Here is a 19,301-nt window from a genome sequence, read left to right as displayed (position 1 = left end):
CATGTTTGTAATTTTTTCTAATTGTATTTTTTTCGTAATATCAAGAAAAGCATAAAAAAATACGTACTTGATTGTGTTAACTAATTAGTACTGTTCATCTTTCGATGTGATGTTTTTTTTTTAAATATGAAGATGCGTGTATTTTCATATGAAAAGTCGATTTTCTTATTTTCTTATTTGCCAATTGGACGACCAAATGAAAAAAAACAAGCAATTTGTTTCTTGAAAAGTATTTGCAAAGATCAAGACCATGAAATAAATACTGAGCTTTATTTACTATATTTTGCTCGAGTTCGTAATTCAAGTCGATGAAAGAAAGTGGGTGGTATTCTCTAAACGTCAGTCAAATACTTGAACACTCTTTGTCAATATTGTTCTGCTGTATACAAAGTATTAAACAAAGTGAAAAAGCATCCACAATCATACTTACCTGGCTCAGAGGCAACCATGATCACCAAGGTGGTTCCTTCAGGGCGAGGCCTTTCCATTGCACTAAGGATGGGCTGACCCTTGCGATTAATCCAAATGTGATTAACTCGGGAGTACAATTTTTGGTAGTGGGGGACTGCGTTCGCGCCGTTCCCTGAACACACTATAAATGTAAGAAAAATTCTTGTCATCTGCCGGAAGTTGAACTAAATCTGGTCCCGTTAGTAAACGGTAGGGTTGACCGCTTGGGAATACGCGAAGCATCAGATTTTCTTTCTGGGAAGAAACAACAAAGTAATGAAATTCATGTTTAGCTACTTTAATATAAATCATCATGGCCAATGGATTGGCCGTGATCGTCTAGTGGTTAGGACCCTACGTTGTGGTACCTACTAGATATGAATCCGTAGTAACCCAGGTTCGAATCCTGGTCACGGCACTGAAAACTGATTTTTCACGTCAACACGCAGATTAACTATAAATTTTGTTTGGTTGGAAAGTAATGCTCGCTCACTTCAATAGTTCATAATGTGAAAAACAATTTGGAATGAAAACCTGAAATTCCCCCTCCCTTTTTTTGTGTGTGCAGGAAGTTGTTGAAATGTATGGAAGAAAAATACACATTTACAGAATTTCAAGTATTTGACCCGATATTAAGACAAAAATTATTTCATGTATGTAATGAACTGTCCCCTGTTGGTATTAGTCCAATGGGAGATGGAAATTAAAATTTGCCTAGGGTAATCTAAATGAATATTTCTGAACGAAATTGTTGGTCCAACACGTCCAAGCAGAACGAATTCAGCAAATGCTTAAGTAGACTTGCTTTTCTGATTATAATTTAGCTTTGCGCAGTGGCAATATCATAACCAATGAGGGTCTCCCGAGGTGTGATTATTGCTAGTTGAAAACTTTAACCAATACCCCGCCACGATGAAGTGAAATAATCTTTGTCGTCGGCAATTTTTGATAGCTCCATCAGGAGCATTTCAGCGTACAAGAAAAAAAAAATTACAGTCAGTTAGAAAAATTGGAGTGTTGCATAGTGTGTTTATAACATTAAACGGTGAAAGTGAAATCGTATAAGTGATTTTTGTTTCCATTTAGTTGGTATTGCACGTCAGACAAGGCTGATTAATTCGTTCGCTGAAGGCCATTAATATCAGTCAGTTGGAACATTGTGAACACGGGGAAAATATTTGAAAAGGTGATTCCAAATGACAAGGTGAAAAGATTCCACCATGTTTAAAGGGGAAGTTCAATAAATTGTTAACCGCTGTAGGGTGAATGTCGGGGTAAACATCTGATCCCACCACCTACGTGTTGGGCTTGTACCATAAAGATCGTTCATTTTTTTCAAAAATAACACTGCGCACAACTGTTTCGTTCAAAAACATGTTAACGAGCTTTATACATGATATTTACTTTAAAATAACTGTACCCATTGATAAAGAATTGCACAAGGATTTTGATATGTAAACGCATGTTTCGAAAAAAAACCTTACAAGCGCACTTCAAAATTTTGAAATGGATATAAATACAAGGCATACCACTGTTATTTACTCTGGTTTCTAATCAATACCCGGATAAATCTTTCGCCTTTTACTAAAGATTTCCGTGGTTAGGAGCATTGATGAGTCTATATGACTTATTTTTTTAACGCCCGGTCTTCTGATTGGGCACTTTGAATAAATGAAAAATTAAAAACGTCTGTATGCGGAAACAAAGATATTCTACTACTACATACTGACAACATTTGTAAAATGACAAACTGATAGTTTTTCGGTGGTTTTGGTAAGATTAGTGTGTATTTCAAAAAGATAAATCTCAAGCACAAGTAATAGATTAGAGGCGAATATGGTCGGGTAATTGCGTCTAGTTTAATGTCAACGGCCATACCACATAGAACTCACCCGGTCTCGTCAGCTCCCGGAAGTTAAGCTATGTCGGGTCCCGTTAGTACTTGGATGGGTGACCGCTTGGGAATACGGGATGCTGTTGGCATGGAATTATTTTATTTTTGTGAATCCAATTGAATTGAAGTGCTTCCCAAGATGGGTGATACTACATGGACTACAATGTATTATTTTGGCATTAGTTGAAAATGGAAGGAACGTATTTTTTACTGGATATTGCCTACTAGACGTCCTCCAACCTCTTTGTTGCTGAAAGATATTTGAAACGCCGTGCGCGAAGCGCACGGCACAGCCGAGAGGCTACTAGACGTCCTCCAACCTCTTTGTTGCTGAAAGATATTTGAAACGCCGTGCGCGAAGCGCACGGCACAGCCGAGAGGCTTGTACGTTGGTGGTTTCTTCGGGCAGCTCTATCTAATCTCTCTGGCTCTGAGATCCTTATGCAACGCAAGCTAAGTAAAGCGCGAAGCGCACGGCACAGCCGAGAGGCTTGTACGTTGGTGGTTTCTTCGGGCAGCTCTATCTAATCTCTCTGACTCTGAGATCCTTATGCAACGCAAGCTAAGTAAGGGAAGCAATCGTTAGCCTTATGACACTTGGATTGTTGGCTCATTGATCGGACATCCCCGGAACGAGAAAATTAAAAATGACAGTTAGCCAAAAATAGTGGCGTTTGGAAATATTATCAAATTTTATATTCGGTTGTCCATTGACAAATGTACTTATATGTCCTCGTTTGTTTGGCTAAGGTTGGTGTGTATTTCGAACAGAAAGTAAGCAAGCATTAGAACTAGATTTAGAGGCGAATATGGTCGGGTAATGGCGACTGAATTGATGTCAACGGCCATACCACATAGAACTCACCCGGTCTCGTCAGCTCCCGGAAGTTAAGCTATGTCGGGTCCCGTTAGTACTTGGATGGGTGACCGCTTGGGAATACGGGATGCTGTTGGCATGGTGTAATTTTATTTTTGCTCCCCAAGTTAGATGAGACATGGAATATAATGTATTCTTTAGGTATTAGTTGAAAAGGGTATTGCTGGGACTTTGATTAATGATACCATATATTGTAGAACGCATGTTTGTTTGATCTCGGTAGTTTTAACGACAAAAAAAAAGATAGAGGTTTGGCTATTTTGTTGAGGCTGTTGCATGACGCCCACTCACTGGCACGATCCCACTACTGCCGAACACGGGAACTTTTGGCTGCTAGGTTTCCCTCCTGACCCACTACGCTCCTCCTTAGCTAACCTGCACCTACTAGATTCCTCTAGCAGATCCATGCTGATGTCAAGCTTAGTGCGGGCACCTGATCAACATGCGGTATCACGAAACAGGGCTCCTAAACTCAAGCCATCCACTCTACCAAGCCTCCCCGAAGCAGGATTATAGGTGCACGCCAAACACCCAGCTGATAAATGGGCTCTCAATCGATAATACATTACTGTAATAAATTGATTTGATGAGCACGCGGATTCTTTATTGTGTCCAAAATTGGTCTCGTCACTTGTTCTATAACTATTAAAGAGCTTCTCGGTGTTTCAATAAATGAACAAAATGCAAGACCTGACAATGTATGTACTGTGTGCGTCAAGTATTGCAAATCTCAATTTAATATTCCGAAATATCGATCTATGCACTGTAATTTACGCCAAAGCTCATTGATCGTACAAACCTTATTTAGAGTTCTGCAAAATAACATTGCATTTAAGATCATACTTCACAGGATCATTTCTGTAGTATATCTTGACTTGTTTCCCACCAGAAACTTGTCTCCTTTCAACCCACGATGACGAGTTAAGACGCTGGTTTCTGAGCGTGAAACAGGCTGTGAGTGTAGCTGTCTCGACAGCATCAAACACAGTCATTGAGGACCGTTTCCGTTAAATCCATGTGAAATAGCGGAAGGAAACTAGCGTGTTCAGAGTGGTTGAGATGATAAAACAAATTTAAATTCTTGAAAATCTAGAGATAAATCTTAATAATAATTCCAGGTATTCGTGTCCTTAAATCATCTGCTTGTATGGCAAAATAAATTGTGAAAGTGAGGTTGGTCAATTTGAGGATGTGTCATGACTTTATGATCGTATTGCATTCTTTTAGTTATTGTTATTTAATCATGATTAATTATCGTTCAGAGCTTTTGTCGTCAGGTGGCGTGGCAAAGCCATATTCTGAAAAAAAAGGACCTAGTGTGATAACGAGAGTAAAATTTGCAACGCCTTCAGCGTAAATTGTATCTCCCTTAATACAGTATGAGCATAATAAAACAAATGAAAATGAACTTTATAAGCATCAAGTGGTCGCGTCTGGAAAAATGAACAACTCAATATTTTATAGCATTTCTTGAATGTTTTGAGTGATATGAGTATTCTTCGTACACCACCGGAAATGTGTTGAACCTCAGTGGTTATTTTGGGCAGTAATCCTTGTAACATTATCGCTTCTCGGCCTTTTGGCTAAGATCAAAGTGTAGTATCTGTTCTTATCAGCTTAATATCTGATACGGGTTCAAATGGACCCCAGAATATTAAACTGATTTTTGGCATACGGTGGGAATACAGTGCTTGCACTGCTCCCGCCACGGGTTGACCCGGTATTGCAGTACCTCCGGGATCGGCTCACCCTCTATGAGGGAGAACATATTGAATAAAACAGAAATTGTCTTAGCACCGTATAATAAAAGACCATGTATAATTGCAAAACTGTCATGTAGACATGTTTGTAATTTTTTCTAATTGTATTTTTTTCGTAATATCAAGAAAAGCATAAAAAAATACGTACTTGATTGTGTTAACTAATTAGTACTGTTCATCTTTCGATGTGATGTTTTTTTTTTTAATATGAAGATGCGTGTATTTTCATATGAAAAGTCGATTTTCTTATTTTCTTATTTGCCAATTGGACGACCAAATGAAAAAAAACAAGCAATTTGTTTCTTGAAAAGTATTTGCAAAGATCAAGACCATGAAATAAATACTGAGCTTTATTTACTATATTTTGCTCGAGTTCGTAATTCAAGTCGATGAAAGAAAGTGGGTGGTATTCTCTAAACGTCAGTCAAATACTTGAACACTCTTTGTCAATATTGTTCTGCTGTATACAAAGTATTAAACAAAGTGAAAAAGCATCCACAATCATACTTACCTGGCTCAGAGGCAACCATGATCACCAAGGTGGTTCCTCCAGGGCGAGGCCTTTCCATTGCACTAAGGATGGGCTGACCCTTGCGATTAATCCAAATGTGATTAACTCGGGAGTACAATTTTTGGTAGTGGGGGACTGCGTTCGCGCCGTTCCCTGAACACACTATAAATGTAAGAAAAATTCTTGTCATCTGCCGGAAGTTGAACTAAATCTGGTCCCGTTAGTAAACGGTAGGGTTGACCGCTTGGGAATACGCGAAGCATCAGATTTTCTTTCTGGGAAGAAACAACAAAGTAATGAAATTCATGTTTAGCTACTTTAATATAAATCATCATGGCCAATGGATTGGCCGTGATCGTCTAGTGGTTAGGACCCTACGTTGTGGTACCTACTAGATATGAATCCGTAGTAACCCAGGTTCGAATCCTGGTCACGGCACTGAAAACTGATTTTTCACGTCAACACGCAGATTAACTATAAATTTTGTTTGGTTGGAAAGTAATGCTCGCTCACTTCAATAGTTCATAATGTGAAAAACAATTTGGAATGAAAACCTGAAATTCCCCCTCCCTTTTTTTGTGTGTGCAGGAAGTTGTTGAAATGTATGGAAGAAAAATACACATTTACAGAATTTCAAGTATTTGACCCGATATTAAGACAAAAATTATTTCATGTATGTAATGAACTGTCCCCTGTTGGTATTAGTCCAATGGGAGATGGAAATTAAAATTTGCCTAGGGTAATCTAAATGAATATTTCTGAACGAAATTGTTGGTCCAACACGTCCAAGCAGAACGAATTCAGCAAATGCTTAAGTAGACTTGCTTTTCTGATTATAATTTAGCTTTGCGCAGTGGCAATATCATAACCAATGAGGGTCTCCCGAGGTGTGATTATTGCTAGTTGAAAACTTTAACCAATACCCCGCCACGATGAAGTGAAATAATCTTTGTCGTCGGCAATTTTTGATAGCTCCATCAGGAGCATTTCAGCGTACAAGAAAAAAAAAATTACAGTCAGTTAGAAAAATTGGAGTGTTGCATAGTGTGTTTATAACATTAAACGGTGAAAGTGAAATCGTATAAGTGATTTTTGTTTCCATTTAGTTGGTATTGCACGTCAGACAAGGCTGATTAATTCGTTCGCTGAAGGCCATTAATATCAGTCAGTTGGAACATTGTGAACACGGGGAAAATATTTGAAAAGGTGATTCCAAATGACAAGGTGAAAAGATTCCACCATGTTTAAAGGGGAAGTTCAATAAATTGTTAACCGCTGTAGGGTGAATGTCGGGGTAAACATCTGATCCCACCACCTACGTGTTGGGCTTGTACCATAAAGATCGTTCATTTTTTTCAAAAATAACACTGCGCACAACTGTTTCGTTCAAAAACATGTTAACGAGCTTTATACATGATATTTACTTTAAAATAACTGTACCCATTGATAAAGAATTGCACAAGGATTTTGATATGTAAACGCATGTTTCGAAAAAAAACCTTACAAGCGCACTTCAAAATTTTGAAATGAATATAAATACAAGGCATACCACTGTTATTTACTCTGGTTTCTAATCAATACCCGGATAAATCTTTCGCCTTTTACTAAAGATTTCCGTGGTTAGGAGCATTGATGAGTCTATATGACTTATTTTTTTAACGCCCGGTCTTCTGATTGGGCACTTTGAATAAATGAAAAATTAAAAACGTCTGTATGCGGAAACAAAGATATTCTACTACTACATACTGACAACATTTGTAAAATGACAAACTGATAGTTTTTCGGTGGTTTTGGTAAGATTAGTGTGTATTTCAAAAAGATAAATCTCAAGCACAAGTAATAGATTAGAGGCGAATATGGTCGGGTAATTGCGTCTAGTTTAATGTCAACGGCCATACCACATAGAACTCACCCGGTCTCGTCAGCTCCCGGAAGTTAAGCTATGTCGGGTCCCGTTAGTACTTGGATGGGTGACCGCTTGGGAATACGGGATGCTGTTGGCATGGAATTATTTTATTTTTGTGAATCCAATTGAATTGAAGTGCTTCCCAAGATGGGTGATACTACATGGACTACAATGTATTATTTTGGCATTAGTTGAAAATGGAAGGAACGTATTTTTTACTGGATATTGCCTACTAGACGTCCTCCAACCTCTTTGTTGCTGAAAGATATTTGAAACGCCGTGCGCGAAGCGCACGGCACAGCCGAGAGGCTACTAGACGTCCTCCAACCTCTTTGTTGCTGAAAGATATTTGAAACGCCGTGCGCGAAGCGCACGGCACAGCCGAGAGGCTTGTACGTTGGTGGTTTCTTCGGGCAGCTCTATCTAATCTCTCTGGCTCTGAGATCCTTATGCAACGCAAGCTAAGTAAAGCGCGAAGCGCACGGCACAGCCGAGAGGCTTGTACGTTGGTGGTTTCTTCGGGCAGCTCTATCTAATCTCTCTGGCTCTGAGATCCTTATGCAACGCAAGCTAAGTAAAGCGCGAAGCGCACGGCACAGCCGAGAGGCTTGTACGTTGGTGGTTTCTTCGGGCAGCTCTATCTAATCTCTCTGACTCTGAGATCCTTATGCAACGCAAGCTAAGTAAGGGAAGCAATCGTTAGCCTTATGACACTTGGATTGTTGGCTCATTGATCGGACATCCCCGGAACGAGAAAATTAAAAATGACAGTTAGCCAAAAATAGTGGCGTTTGGAAATATTATCAAATTTTATATTCGGTTGTCCATTGACAAATGTACTTATATGTCCTCGTTTGTTTGGCTAAGGTTGGTGTGTATTTCGAACAGAAAGTAAGCAAGCATTAGAACTAGATTTAGAGGCGAATATGGTCGGGTAATGGCGACTGAATTGATGTCAACGGCCATACCACATAGAACTCACCCGGTCTCGGCAGCTCCCGGAAGTTAAGCTATGTCGGGTGCCGTTAGTACTTGGATGGGTGACCGCTTGGGAATACGGGATGCTGTTGGCATGGTGTAATTTTATTTTTGCTCCCCAAGTTAGATGAGACATGGAATATAATGTATTCTTTAGGTATTAGTTGAAAAGGGTATTGCTGGGACTTTGATTAATGATACCATATATTGTAGAACGCATGTTTGTTTGATCTCGGTAGTTTTAACGACAAAAAAAAAGATAGAGGTTTGGCTATTTTGTTGAGGCTGTTGCATGACGCCCACTCACTGGCACGATCCCACTACTGCCGAACACGGGAACTTTTGGCTGCTAGGTTTCCCTCCTGACCCACTACGCTCCTCCTTAGCTAACCTGCACCTACTAGATTCCTCTAGCAGATCCATGCTGATGTCAAGCTTAGTGCGGGCACCTGATCAACATGCGGTATCACGAAACAGGGCTCCTAAACTCAAGCCATCCACTCTACCAAGCCTCCCCGAAGCAGGATTATAGGTGCACGCCAAACACCCAGCTGATAAATGGGCTCTCAATCGATAATACATTACTGTAATAAATTGATTTGATGAGCACGCGGATTCTTTATTGTGTCCAAAATTGGTCTCGTCACTTGTTCTATAACTATTAAAGAGCTTCTCGGTGTTTCAATAAATGAACAAAATGCAAGACCTGACAATGTATGTACTGTGTGCGTCAAGTATTGCAAATCTCAATTTAATATTCCGAAATATCGATCTATGCACTGTAATTTACGCCAAAGCTCATTGATCGTACAAACCTTATTTAGAGTTCTGCAAAATAACATTGCATTTAAGATCATACTTCACAGGATCATTTCTGTAGTATATCTTGACTTGTTTCCCACCAGAAACTTGTCTCCTTTCAACCCACGATGACGAGTTAAGACGCTGGTTTCTGAGCGTGAAACAGGCTGTGAGTGTAGCTGTCTCGACAGCATCAAACACAGTCATTGAGGACCGTTTCCGTTAAATCCATGTGAAATAGCGGAAGGAAACTAGCGTGTTCAGAGTGGTTGAGATGATAAAACAAATTTAAATTCTTGAAAATCTAGAGATAAATCTTAATAATAATTCCAGGTATTCGTGTCCTTAAATCATCTGCTTGTATGGCAAAATAAATTGTGAAAGTGAGGTTGGTCAATTTGAGGATGTGTCATGACTTTATGATCGTATTGCATTCTTTTAGTTATTGTTATTTAGTCATTATTAATTATCGTTCAGAGCTTTTGTCGTCAGGTGGCGTGGCAAAGCCATATTCTGAAAAAAAAGGACCTAGTGTGATAACGAGAGTAAAATTTGCAACGCCTTCAGCGTAAATTGTATCTCCCTTAATACAGTATGAGCATAATAAAACAAATGAAAATGAACTTTATAAGCATCAAGTGGTCGCGTCTGGAAAAATGAACAACTCAATATTTTATAGCATTTCTTGAATGTTTTGAGTGATATGAGTATTCTTCGTACACCACCGGAAATGTGTTGAACCTCAGTGGTTATTTTGGGCAGTAATCCTTGTAACATTATCGCTTCTCGGCCTTTTGGCTAAGATCAAAGTGTAGTATCTGTTCTTATCAGCTTAATATCTGATACGGGTTCAAATGGACCCCAGAATATTAAACTGATTTTTGGCATACGGTGGGAATACAGTGCTTGCACTGCTCCCGCCACGGGTTGACCCGGTATTGCAGTACCTCCGGGATCGGCTCACCCTCTATGAGGGAGAACATATTGAATAAAACAGAAATTGTCTTAGCACCGTATAATAAAAGACCATGTATAATTGCAAAACTGTCATGTAGACATGTTTGTAATTTTTTCTAATTGTATTTTTTTCGTAATATCAAGAAAAGCATAAAAAAATACGTACTTGATTGTGTTAACTAATTAGTACTGTTCATCTTTCGATGTGATGTTTTTTTTTAAAATATGAAGATGCGTGTATTTTCATATGAAAAGTCGATTTTCTTATTTTCTTATTTGCCAATTGGACGACCAAATGAAAAAAAACAAGCAATTTGTTTCTTGAAAAGTATTTGCAAAGATCAAGACCATGAAATAAATACTGAGCTTTATTTACTATATTTTGCTCGAGTTCGTAATTCAAGTCGATGAAAGAAAGTGGGTGGTATTCTCTAAACGTCAGTCAAATACTTGAACACTCTTTGTCAATATTGTTCTGCTGTATACAAAGTATTAAACAAAGTGAAAAAGCATCCACAATCATACTTACCTGGCTCAGAGGCAACCATGATCACCAAGGTGGTTCCTCCAGGGCGAGGCCTTTCCATTGCACTAAGGATGGGCTGACCCTTGCGATTAATCCAAATGTGATTAACTCGGGAGTACAATTTTTGGTAGTGGGGGACTGCGTTCGCGCCGTTCCCTGAACACACTATAAATGTAAGAAAAATTCTTGTCATCTGCCGGAAGTTGAACTAAATCTGGTCCCGTTAGTAAACGGTAGGGTTGACCGCTTGGGAATACGCGAAGCATCAGATTTTCTTTCTGGGAAGAAACAACAAAGTAATGAAATTCATGTTTAGCTACTTTAATATAAATCATCATGGCCAATGGATTGGCCGTGATCGTCTAGTGGTTAGGACCCTACGTTGTGGTACCTACTAGATATGAATCCGTAGTAACCCAGGTTCGAATCCTGGTCACGGCACTGAAAACTGATTTTTCACGTCAACACGCAGATTAACTATAAATTTTGTTTGGTTGGAAAGTAATGCTCGCTCACTTCAATAGTTCATAATGTGAAAAACAATTTGGAATGAAAACCTGAAATTCCCCCTCCCTTTTTTTGTGTGTGCAGGAAGTTGTTGAAATGTATGGAAGAAAAATACACATTTACAGAATTTCAAGTATTTGACCCGATATTAAGACAAAAATTATTTCATGTATGTAATGAACTGTCCCCTGTTGGTATTAGTCCAATGGGAGATGGAAATTAAAATTTGCCTAGGGTAATCTAAATGAATATTTCTGAACGAAATTGTTGGTCCAACACGTCCAAGCAGAACGAATTCAGCAAATGCTTAAGTAGACTTGCTTTTCTGATTATAATTTAGCTTTGCGCAGTGGCAATATCATAACCAATGAGGGTCTCCCGAGGTGTGATTATTGCTAGTTGAAAACTTTAACCAATACCCCGCCACGATGAAGTGAAATAATCTTTGTCGTCGGCAATTTTTGATAGCTCCATCAGGAGCATTTCAGCGTACAAGAAAAAAAAAATTACAGTCAGTTAGAAAAATTGGAGTGTTGCATAGTGTGTTTATAACATTAAACGGTGAAAGTGAAATCGTATAAGTGATTTTTGTTTCCATTTAGTTGGTATTGCACGTCAGACAAGGCTGATTAATTCGTTCGCTGAAGGCCATTAATATCAGTCAGTTGGAACATTGTGAACACGGGGAAAATATTTGAAAAGGTGATTCCAAATGACAAGGTGAAAAGATTCCACCATGTTTAAAGGGGAAGTTCAATAAATTGTTAACCGCTGTAGGGTGAATGTCGGGGTAAACATCTGATCCCACCACCTACGTGTTGGGCTTGTACCATAAAGATCGTTCATTTTTTTCAAAAATAACACTGCGCACAACTGTTTCGTTCAAAAACATGTTAACGAGCTTTATACATGATATTTACTTTAAAATAACTGTACCCATTGATAAAGAATTGCACAAGGATTTTGATATGTAAACGCATGTTTCGAAAAAAAACCTTACAAGCGCACTTCAAAATTTTGAAATGAATATAAATACAAGGCATACCACTGTTATTTACTCTGGTTTCTAATCAATACCCGGATAAATCTTTCGCCTTTTACTAAAGATTTCCGTGGTTAGGAGCATTGATGAGTCTATATGACTTATTTTTTTAACGCCCGGTCTTCTGATTGGGCACTTTGAATAAATGAAAAATTAAAAACGTCTGTATGCGGAAACAAAGATATTCTACTACTACATACTGACAACATTTGTAAAATGACAAACTGATAGTTTTTCGGTGGTTTTGGTAAGATTAGTGTGTATTTCAAAAAGATAAATCTCAAGCACAAGTAATAGATTAGAGGCGAATATGGTCGGGTAATTGCGTCTAGTTTAATGTCAACGGCCATACCACATAGAACTCACCCGGTCTCGTCAGCTCCCGGAAGTTAAGCTATGTCGGGTCCCGTTAGTACTTGGATGGGTGACCGCTTGGGAATACGGGATGCTGTTGGCATGGAATTATTTTATTTTTGTGAATCCAATTGAATTGAAGTGCTTCCCAAGATGGGTGATACTACATGGACTACAATGTATTATTTTGGCATTAGTTGAAAATGGAAGGAACGTATTTTTTACTGGATATTGCCTACTAGACGTCCTCCAACCTCTTTGTTGCTGAAAGATATTTGAAACGCCGTGCGCGAAGCGCACGGCACAGCCGAGAGGCTACTAGACGTCCTCCAACCTCTTTGTTGCTGAAAGATATTTGAAACGCCGTGCGCGAAGCGCACGGCACAGCCGAGAGGCTTGTACGTTGGTGGTTTCTTCGGGCAGCTCTATCTAATCTCTCTGGCTCTGAGATCCTTATGCAACGCAAGCTAAGTAAAGCGCGAAGCGCACGGCACAGCCGAGAGGCTTGTACGTTGGTGGTTTCTTCGGGCAGCTCTATCTAATCTCTCTGACTCTGAGATCCTTATGCAACGCAAGCTAAGTAAGGGAAGCAATCGTTAGCCTTATGACACTTGGATTGTTGGCTCATTGATCGGACATCCCCGGAACGAGAAAATTAAAAATGACAGTTAGCCAAAAATAGTGGCGTTTGGAAATATTATCAAATTTTATATTCGGTTGTCCATTGACAAATGTACTTATATGTCCTCGTTTGTTTGGCTAAGGTTGGTGTGTATTTCGAACAGAAAGTAAGCAAGCATTAGAACTAGATTTAGAGGCGAATATGGTCGGGTAATGGCGACTGAATTGATGTCAACGGCCATACCACATAGAACTCACCCGGTCTCGTCAGCTCCCGGAAGTTAAGCTATGTCGGGTCCCGTTAGTACTTGGATGGGTGACCGCTTGGGAATACGGGATGCTGTTGGCATGGTGTAATTTTATTTTTGCTCCCCAAGTTAGATGAGACATGGAATATAATGTATTCTTTAGGTATTAGTTGAAAAGGGTATTGCTGGGACTTTGATTAATGATACCATATATTGTAGAACGCATGTTTGTTTGATCTCGGTAGTTTTAACGACAAAAAAAAAGATAGAGGTTTGGCTATTTTGTTGAGGCTGTTGCATGACGCCCACTCACTGGCACGATCCCACTACTGCCGAACACGGGAACTTTTGGCTGCTAGGTTTCCCTCCTGACCCACTACGCTCCTCCTTAGCTAACCTGCACCTACTAGATTCCTCTAGCAGATCCATGCTGATGTCAAGCTTAGTGCGGGCACCTGATCAACATGCGGTATCACGAAACAGGGCTCCTAAACTCAAGCCATCCACTCTACCAAGCCTCCCCGAAGCAGGATTATAGGTGCACGCCAAACACCCAGCTGATAAATGGGCTCTCAATCGATAATACATTACTGTAATAAATTGATTTGATGAGCACGCGGATTCTTTATTGTGTCCAAAATTGGTCTCGTCACTTGTTCTATAACTATTAAAGAGCTTCTCGGTGTTTCAATAAATGAACAAAATGCAAGACCTGACAATGTATGTACTGTGTGCGTCAAGTATTGCAAATCTCAATTTAATATTCCGAAATATCGATCTATGCACTGTAATTTACGCCAAAGCTCATTGATCGTACAAACCTTATTTAGAGTTCTGCAAAATAACATTGCATTTAAGATCATACTTCACAGGATCATTTCTGTAGTATATCTTGACTTGTTTCCCACCAGAAACTTGTCTCCTTTCAACCCACGATGACGAGTTAAGACGCTGGTTTCTGAGCGTGAAACAGGCTGTGAGTGTAGCTGTCTCGACAGCATCAAACACAGTCATTGAGGACCGTTTCCGTTAAATCCATGTGAAATAGCGGAAGGAAACTAGCGTGTTCAGAGTGGTTGAGATGATAAAACAAATTTAAATTCTTGAAAATCTAAAGAGATAAATCTTAATAATAATTCCAGGTATTCGTGTCCTTAAATCATCTGCTTGTATGGCAAAATAAATTGTGAAAGTGAGGTTGGTCAATTTGAGGATGTGTCATGACTTTATGATCGTATTGCATTCTTTTAGTTATTGTTATTTAATCATGATTAATTATCGTTCAGAGCTTTTGTCGTCAGGTGGCGTGGCAAAGCCATATTCTGAAAAAAAAGGACCTAGTGTGATAACGAGAGTAAAATTTGCAACGCCTTCAGCGTAAATTGTATCTCCCTTAATACAGTATGAGCATAATAAAACAAATGAAAATGAACTTTATAAGCATCAAGTGGTCGCGTCTGGAAAAATGAACAACTCAATATTTTATAGCATTTCTTGAATGTTTTGAGTGATATGAGTATTCTTCGTACACCACCGGAAATGTGTTGAACCTCAGTGGTTATTTTGGGCAGTAATCCTTGTAACATTATCGCTTCTCGGCCTTTTGGCTAAGATCAAAGTGTAGTATCTGTTCTTATCAGTTATTCCCCTACACTTTGTCTTTTAGCCTCTAGTGTCGGATCTTTGAAGCGATCACCTTCTTCTCTTATTTTTCCGTAACCGTACTGTGACTTATTTTGCACCGAAATTTGATTGTCCCTACCGTTTGATGCTACACCCTGTTGATTTTGTTCCCTTTTGATCTATGCTGTGTGGAACGGAAGTGTCCACTCTTCACAAGTACGTGATTCCTGGGTCCAAATCTCCGCCGGATGTACCACTAAGATGACTTCCCACACCGGATTGCCACTTCTCCTCCTTGATGGTCTGTTGACCGTCCGTTTCAACTGGATGGCTCTACCTTGATGGCCTGCTGACACCTGTACACTGGATAAAGCGCCATGAAGTAAAATTGGCCCCCCCTCTTGATCGATCCCTACTGTTTATCTCTACTTCCCACACCGGATTGCCACTTCTCCTCCTTGATGGTCTGTTGACCGTCCGTTTCAACTGGATGGCTCTACCTTGATGGCCTGCTGACACCTGTACACTGGATAAAGCACCATGAAGTAAAATTGGCCCCCCCTCTTGATCGATCTCTACTTCCCACACCGGATTGCCACTTCTCCTCCTTGATGGTCTGTTGACCGTCCGTTTCAACTGGATGGCTCTACCTTGATGGCCTGCTGACACCTGTACACTGGATAAAGCACCATGAAGTAAAATTGGCCCTCCCTCTTGATCGATCCCTACTGTTTTTTGTTGCTATGCCCTGTTGTTTTTGTTCCCTTTGATCTCTGCTGTGTGGAACGGAAGTGTCCACTCTTCACACGTACGAGATTCCTGGTTCCAAATCTCCGCCGGATGTACCACAACGTTGACTTCCCACACCGATCTATCTCTACCTTTTGTTGCTATGCCCTGGTGTTTTTTGTTCCCTTTGATCTATGCTGTGTGGAACGGAAGTGTCCACTCTTCACAAGTACGTGATTCCTGGGTCCACATCTCCGCCGGCTGTACCACAACGTTGACTTCCCACACCGATCTACTACTTTTTCAGCTTCTCACTCTTAATAATGATGAGTAAAACTCCTCTCGCAACTCTCTCTCTGTGTAGACATACTCTCCTGCATTGTCAGCCGATTTTGCATCTCTTCTCCCAAATGCCCCGTCATTTGATGAAAATTTCCCCTCTGGCGTAGCCACCTATGTACTGAGATAAAAATTCATTGTCAATAAACAATTTAATCTGTTCTTATCAGCTTAATATCTGATACGGGTTCAAATGGACCCCAGAATATTAAACTGATTTTTGGCATACGGTGGGAATACAGTGCTTGCACTGCTCCCGCCACGGGTTGACCCGGTATTGCAGTACCTCCGGGATCGGCTCACCCTCTATGAGGGAGAACATATTGAATAAAACAGAAATTGTCTTAGCACCGTATAATAAAAGACCATGTATAATTGCAAAACTGTCATGTAGACATGTTTGTAATTTTTTCTAATTGTATTTTTTTCGTAATATCAAGAAAAGCATAAAAAAATACGTACTTGATTGTGTTAACTAATTAGTACTGTTCATCTTTCGATGTGATGTTTTTTTTTAAAATATGAAGATGCGTGTATTTTCATATGAAAAGTCGATTTTCTTATTTTCTTATTTGCCAATTGGACGACCAAATGAAAAAAAACAAGCAATTTGTTTCTTGAAAAGTATTTGCAAAGATCAAGACCATGAAATAAATACTGAGCTTTATTTACTATATTTTGCTCGAGTTCGTAATTCAAGTCGATGAAAGAAAGTGGGTGGTATTCTCTAAACGTCAGTCAAATACTTGAACACTCTTTGTCAATATTGTTCTGCTGTATACAAAGTATTAAACAAAGTGAAAAAGCATCCACAATCATACTTACCTGGCTCAGAGGCAACCATGATCACCAAGGTGGTTCCTCCAGGGCGAGGCCTTTCCATTGCACTAAGGATGGGCTGACCCTTGCGATTAATCCAAATGTGATTAACTCGGGAGTACAATTTTTGGTAGTGGGGGACTGCGTTCGCGCCGTTCCCTGAACACACTATAAATGTAAGAAAAATTCTTGTCATCTGCCGGAAGTTGAACTAAATCTGGTCCCGTTAGTAAACGGTAGGGTTGACCGCTTGGGAATACGCGAAGCATCAGATTTTCTTTCTGGGAAGAAACAACAAAGTAATGAAATTCATGTTTAGCTACTTTAATATAAATCATCATGGCCAATGGATTGGCCGTGATCGTCTAGTGGTTAGGACCCTACGTTGTGGTACCTACTAGATATGAATCCGTAGTAACCCAGGTTCGAATCCTGGTCACGGCACTGAAAACTGATTTTTCACGTCAACACGCAGATTAACTATAAATTTTGTTTGGTTGGAAAGTAATGCTCGCTCACTTCAATAGTTCATAATGTGAAAAACAATTTGGAATGAAAACCTGAAATTCCCCCTCCCTTTTTTTGTGTGTGCAGGAAGTTGTTGAAATGTATGGAAGAAAAATACACATTTACAGAATTTCAAGTATTTGACCCGATATTAAGACAAAAATTATTTCATGTATGTAATGAACTGTCCCCTGTTGGTATTAGTCCAATGGGAGATGGAAATTAAAATTTGCCTAGGGTAATCTAAATGAATATTTCTGAACGAAATTGTTGGTCCAACACGTCCAAGCAGAACGAATTCAGCAAATGCTTAAGTAGACTTGCTTTTCTGATTATAATTTAGCTTTGCGCAGTGGCAATATCATAACCAATGAGGGTCTCCCGAGGGGTGATTATTGCTAGTTGAAAACTTTAACCAATACCCCGCCACGATGAAGTGAAATAATCTTTGTCGTCGGCAATTTTTGATAGCTCCATCAGGAGCATTTCAGCGTACAAGAAAAAAAAAATTACAGTCAGTTAGAAAAATTGGAGTGTTGCATAGTGTGTTTATAACATTAAACGGTGAAAGTGAAATCGTATAAGTGATTTTTGTTTCCATTTAGTTGGTATTGCACGTCAGACAAGGCTGATTAATTCGTTCGCTGAAGGCCATTAATATCAGTCAGTTGGAACATTGTGAACACGGGGAAAATATTTGAAAAGGTGATTCCAAATGACAAGGTGAAAAGATTCCACCATGTTTAAAGGGGAAGTTCAATAAATTGTTAACCGCTGTAGGGTGAATGTCGGGGTAAACATCTGATCCCACCACCTACGTGTTGGGCTTGTACCATAAAGATCGTTCATTTTTTTCAAAAATAACACTGCGCACAACTGTTTCGTTCAAAAACATGTTAACGAGCTTTATACATGATATTTACTTTAAAATAACTGTACCCATTGATAAAGAATTGCACAAGGATTTTGATATGTAAACGCATGTTTCGAAAAAAAACCTTACAAGCGCACTTCAAAATTTTGAAATGAATATAAATACAAGGCATACCACTGTTATTTACTCTGGTTTCTAATCAATACCCGGATAAATCTTTCGCCTTTTACTAAAGATTTCCGTGGTTAGGAGCATTGATGAGTCTATATGACTTATTTTTTTAACGCCCGGTCTTCTGATTGGGCACTTTGAATAAATGAAAAATTAAAAACGTCTGTATGCGGAAACAAAGATATTCTACTACTACATACTGACAACATTTGTAAAATGACAAACTGATAGTTTTTCGGTGGTTTTGGTAAGATTAGTGTGTATTTCAAAAAGATAAATCTCAAGCACAAGTAATAGATTAGAGGCGAATATGGTCGGGTAATTGCGTCTAGTTTAATGTCAACGGCCATACCACATAGAACTCACCCGGTCTCGTCAGCTCCCGGAAGTTAAGCTATGTCGGGTCCCGTTAGTACTTGGATGGGTGACCGCTTGGGAATACGGGATGCTGTTGGCATGGAATTATTTTATTTTTGTGAATCCAATTGAATTGAAGTGCTTCCCAAGATGGGTGATACTACATGGACTACAATGTATTATTTTGGCATTAGTTGAAAATGGAAGGAACGTATTTTTTACTGGATATTGCCTACTAGACGTCCTCCAACCTCTTTGTTGCTGAAAGATATTTGAAACGCCGTGCGCGAAGCGCACGGCACAGCCGAGAGGCTACTAGACGTCCTCCAACCTCTTTGTTGCTGAAAGATATTTGAAACGCCGTGCGCGAAGCGCACGGCACAGCCGAGAGGCTTGTACGTTGGTGGTTTCTTCGGGCAGCTCTATCTAATCTCTCTGGCTCTGAGATCC

The 19,301-nt window shown here is 39.5% G+C and overlaps 1 long non-coding RNA gene, 27 other non-coding genes and 3 pseudogenes across 28 annotated transcripts in view; 30 read left to right on the top strand and 1 right to left on the bottom strand.

Moving 5' to 3' along the window:
- Positions 1 to 15,406, bottom strand: part of LOC124312123 — a 41,609-nt gene extending 26,203 nt beyond the window's left edge. Inside the window, exon 1 of the long non-coding RNA XR_006910305.1 lies at positions 15,322 to 15,406. This is a non-coding gene — a long non-coding RNA (uncharacterized LOC124312123). The remainder of the gene's footprint in view (positions 1 to 15,321) is intronic.
- On the top strand, positions 423 to 586 carry LOC124322133. The gene has a single exon (XR_006914484.1). It is a non-coding gene; the product is annotated as a U1 spliceosomal RNA (small nuclear RNA).
- On the top strand, positions 779 to 868 carry Trnah-gug. The gene is given in 2 exon segments: positions 779 to 815; positions 834 to 868. It is a non-coding gene; the product is annotated as a tRNA-His (tRNA).
- Positions 1,273 to 1,414, top strand: LOC124322607. Its single transcript, XR_006914880.1, has one exon. It is a non-coding gene; the product is annotated as a U4 spliceosomal RNA (small nuclear RNA).
- LOC124322799 lies at positions 1,989 to 2,111 on the top strand. Its single transcript, XR_006915059.1, has one exon. It is a non-coding gene; the product is annotated as a U5 spliceosomal RNA (small nuclear RNA).
- On the top strand, positions 2,315 to 2,433 carry LOC124323143. The gene has a single exon (XR_006915386.1). It is a non-coding gene; the product is annotated as a 5S ribosomal RNA (ribosomal RNA).
- Positions 3,182 to 3,300, top strand: LOC124323131. Its single transcript, XR_006915375.1, has one exon. It is a non-coding gene; the product is annotated as a 5S ribosomal RNA (ribosomal RNA).
- Positions 4,055 to 4,276, top strand: LOC124322397. Its single transcript, XR_006914684.1, has one exon. It is a non-coding gene; the product is annotated as a small nucleolar RNA U3 (small nucleolar RNA).
- LOC124322163 lies at positions 4,785 to 4,975 on the top strand. The gene has a single exon (XR_006914512.1). It is a non-coding gene; the product is annotated as a U2 spliceosomal RNA (small nuclear RNA).
- Positions 5,485 to 5,648, top strand: LOC124321970. Its single transcript, XR_006914330.1, has one exon. It is a non-coding gene; the product is annotated as a U1 spliceosomal RNA (small nuclear RNA).
- On the top strand, positions 5,841 to 5,930 carry Trnah-gug. The gene is given in 2 exon segments: positions 5,841 to 5,877; positions 5,896 to 5,930. It is a non-coding gene; the product is annotated as a tRNA-His (tRNA).
- LOC124322606 lies at positions 6,335 to 6,476 on the top strand. The gene has a single exon (XR_006914879.1). It is a non-coding gene; the product is annotated as a U4 spliceosomal RNA (small nuclear RNA).
- Positions 7,051 to 7,173, top strand: LOC124322798. The gene has a single exon (XR_006915058.1). It is a non-coding gene; the product is annotated as a U5 spliceosomal RNA (small nuclear RNA).
- On the top strand, positions 7,377 to 7,495 carry LOC124323120. The gene has a single exon (XR_006915364.1). It is a non-coding gene; the product is annotated as a 5S ribosomal RNA (ribosomal RNA).
- On the top strand, positions 8,353 to 8,471 carry LOC124321627 (annotated as a pseudogene).
- On the top strand, positions 9,226 to 9,447 carry LOC124322396. The gene has a single exon (XR_006914683.1). It is a non-coding gene; the product is annotated as a small nucleolar RNA U3 (small nucleolar RNA).
- LOC124322162 lies at positions 9,956 to 10,146 on the top strand. The gene has a single exon (XR_006914511.1). It is a non-coding gene; the product is annotated as a U2 spliceosomal RNA (small nuclear RNA).
- Positions 10,656 to 10,819, top strand: LOC124321969. Its single transcript, XR_006914329.1, has one exon. It is a non-coding gene; the product is annotated as a U1 spliceosomal RNA (small nuclear RNA).
- On the top strand, positions 11,012 to 11,101 carry Trnah-gug. Its single transcript is given in 2 exon segments — positions 11,012 to 11,048; positions 11,067 to 11,101. It is a non-coding gene; the product is annotated as a tRNA-His (tRNA).
- Positions 11,506 to 11,647, top strand: LOC124322604. The gene has a single exon (XR_006914877.1). It is a non-coding gene; the product is annotated as a U4 spliceosomal RNA (small nuclear RNA).
- Positions 12,222 to 12,344, top strand: LOC124322797. Its single transcript, XR_006915057.1, has one exon. It is a non-coding gene; the product is annotated as a U5 spliceosomal RNA (small nuclear RNA).
- LOC124323109 lies at positions 12,548 to 12,666 on the top strand. Its single transcript, XR_006915353.1, has one exon. It is a non-coding gene; the product is annotated as a 5S ribosomal RNA (ribosomal RNA).
- Positions 13,415 to 13,533, top strand: LOC124323097. The gene has a single exon (XR_006915342.1). It is a non-coding gene; the product is annotated as a 5S ribosomal RNA (ribosomal RNA).
- LOC124322395 lies at positions 14,288 to 14,509 on the top strand. The gene has a single exon (XR_006914682.1). It is a non-coding gene; the product is annotated as a small nucleolar RNA U3 (small nucleolar RNA).
- Positions 15,020 to 15,157, top strand: LOC124322358 (annotated as a pseudogene).
- An 849-nt stretch (positions 15,407 to 16,255) lies between the features above and the next one.
- On the top strand, positions 16,256 to 16,431 carry LOC124322321 (annotated as a pseudogene).
- Positions 16,432 to 16,940: 509 nt separating this feature from the next.
- Positions 16,941 to 17,104, top strand: LOC124321968. The gene has a single exon (XR_006914328.1). It is a non-coding gene; the product is annotated as a U1 spliceosomal RNA (small nuclear RNA).
- A 192-nt stretch (positions 17,105 to 17,296) lies between these two features.
- Positions 17,297 to 17,386, top strand: Trnah-gug. The gene is given in 2 exon segments: positions 17,297 to 17,333; positions 17,352 to 17,386. It is a non-coding gene; the product is annotated as a tRNA-His (tRNA).
- A 404-nt stretch (positions 17,387 to 17,790) lies between these two features.
- LOC124322767 lies at positions 17,791 to 17,932 on the top strand. Its single transcript, XR_006915032.1, has one exon. It is a non-coding gene; the product is annotated as a U4 spliceosomal RNA (small nuclear RNA).
- Positions 17,933 to 18,506: 574 nt separating this feature from the next.
- On the top strand, positions 18,507 to 18,629 carry LOC124322796. The gene has a single exon (XR_006915056.1). It is a non-coding gene; the product is annotated as a U5 spliceosomal RNA (small nuclear RNA).
- A 203-nt stretch (positions 18,630 to 18,832) lies between these two features.
- On the top strand, positions 18,833 to 18,951 carry LOC124323086. The gene has a single exon (XR_006915331.1). It is a non-coding gene; the product is annotated as a 5S ribosomal RNA (ribosomal RNA).
- Positions 18,952 to 19,301: the final 350 nt, after the last annotated feature.

This window comes from Daphnia pulicaria, chromosome 1 (genome assembly GCF_021234035.1).
Source record: "Daphnia pulicaria isolate SC F1-1A chromosome 1, SC_F0-13Bv2, whole genome shotgun sequence".
Lineage (NCBI taxonomy): Eukaryota > Metazoa > Arthropoda > Branchiopoda > Diplostraca > Daphniidae > Daphnia > Daphnia pulicaria.
Note: the sequence above shows the minus strand (reverse complement) of the source record. Positions and strands in the feature narration are given on the sequence as shown.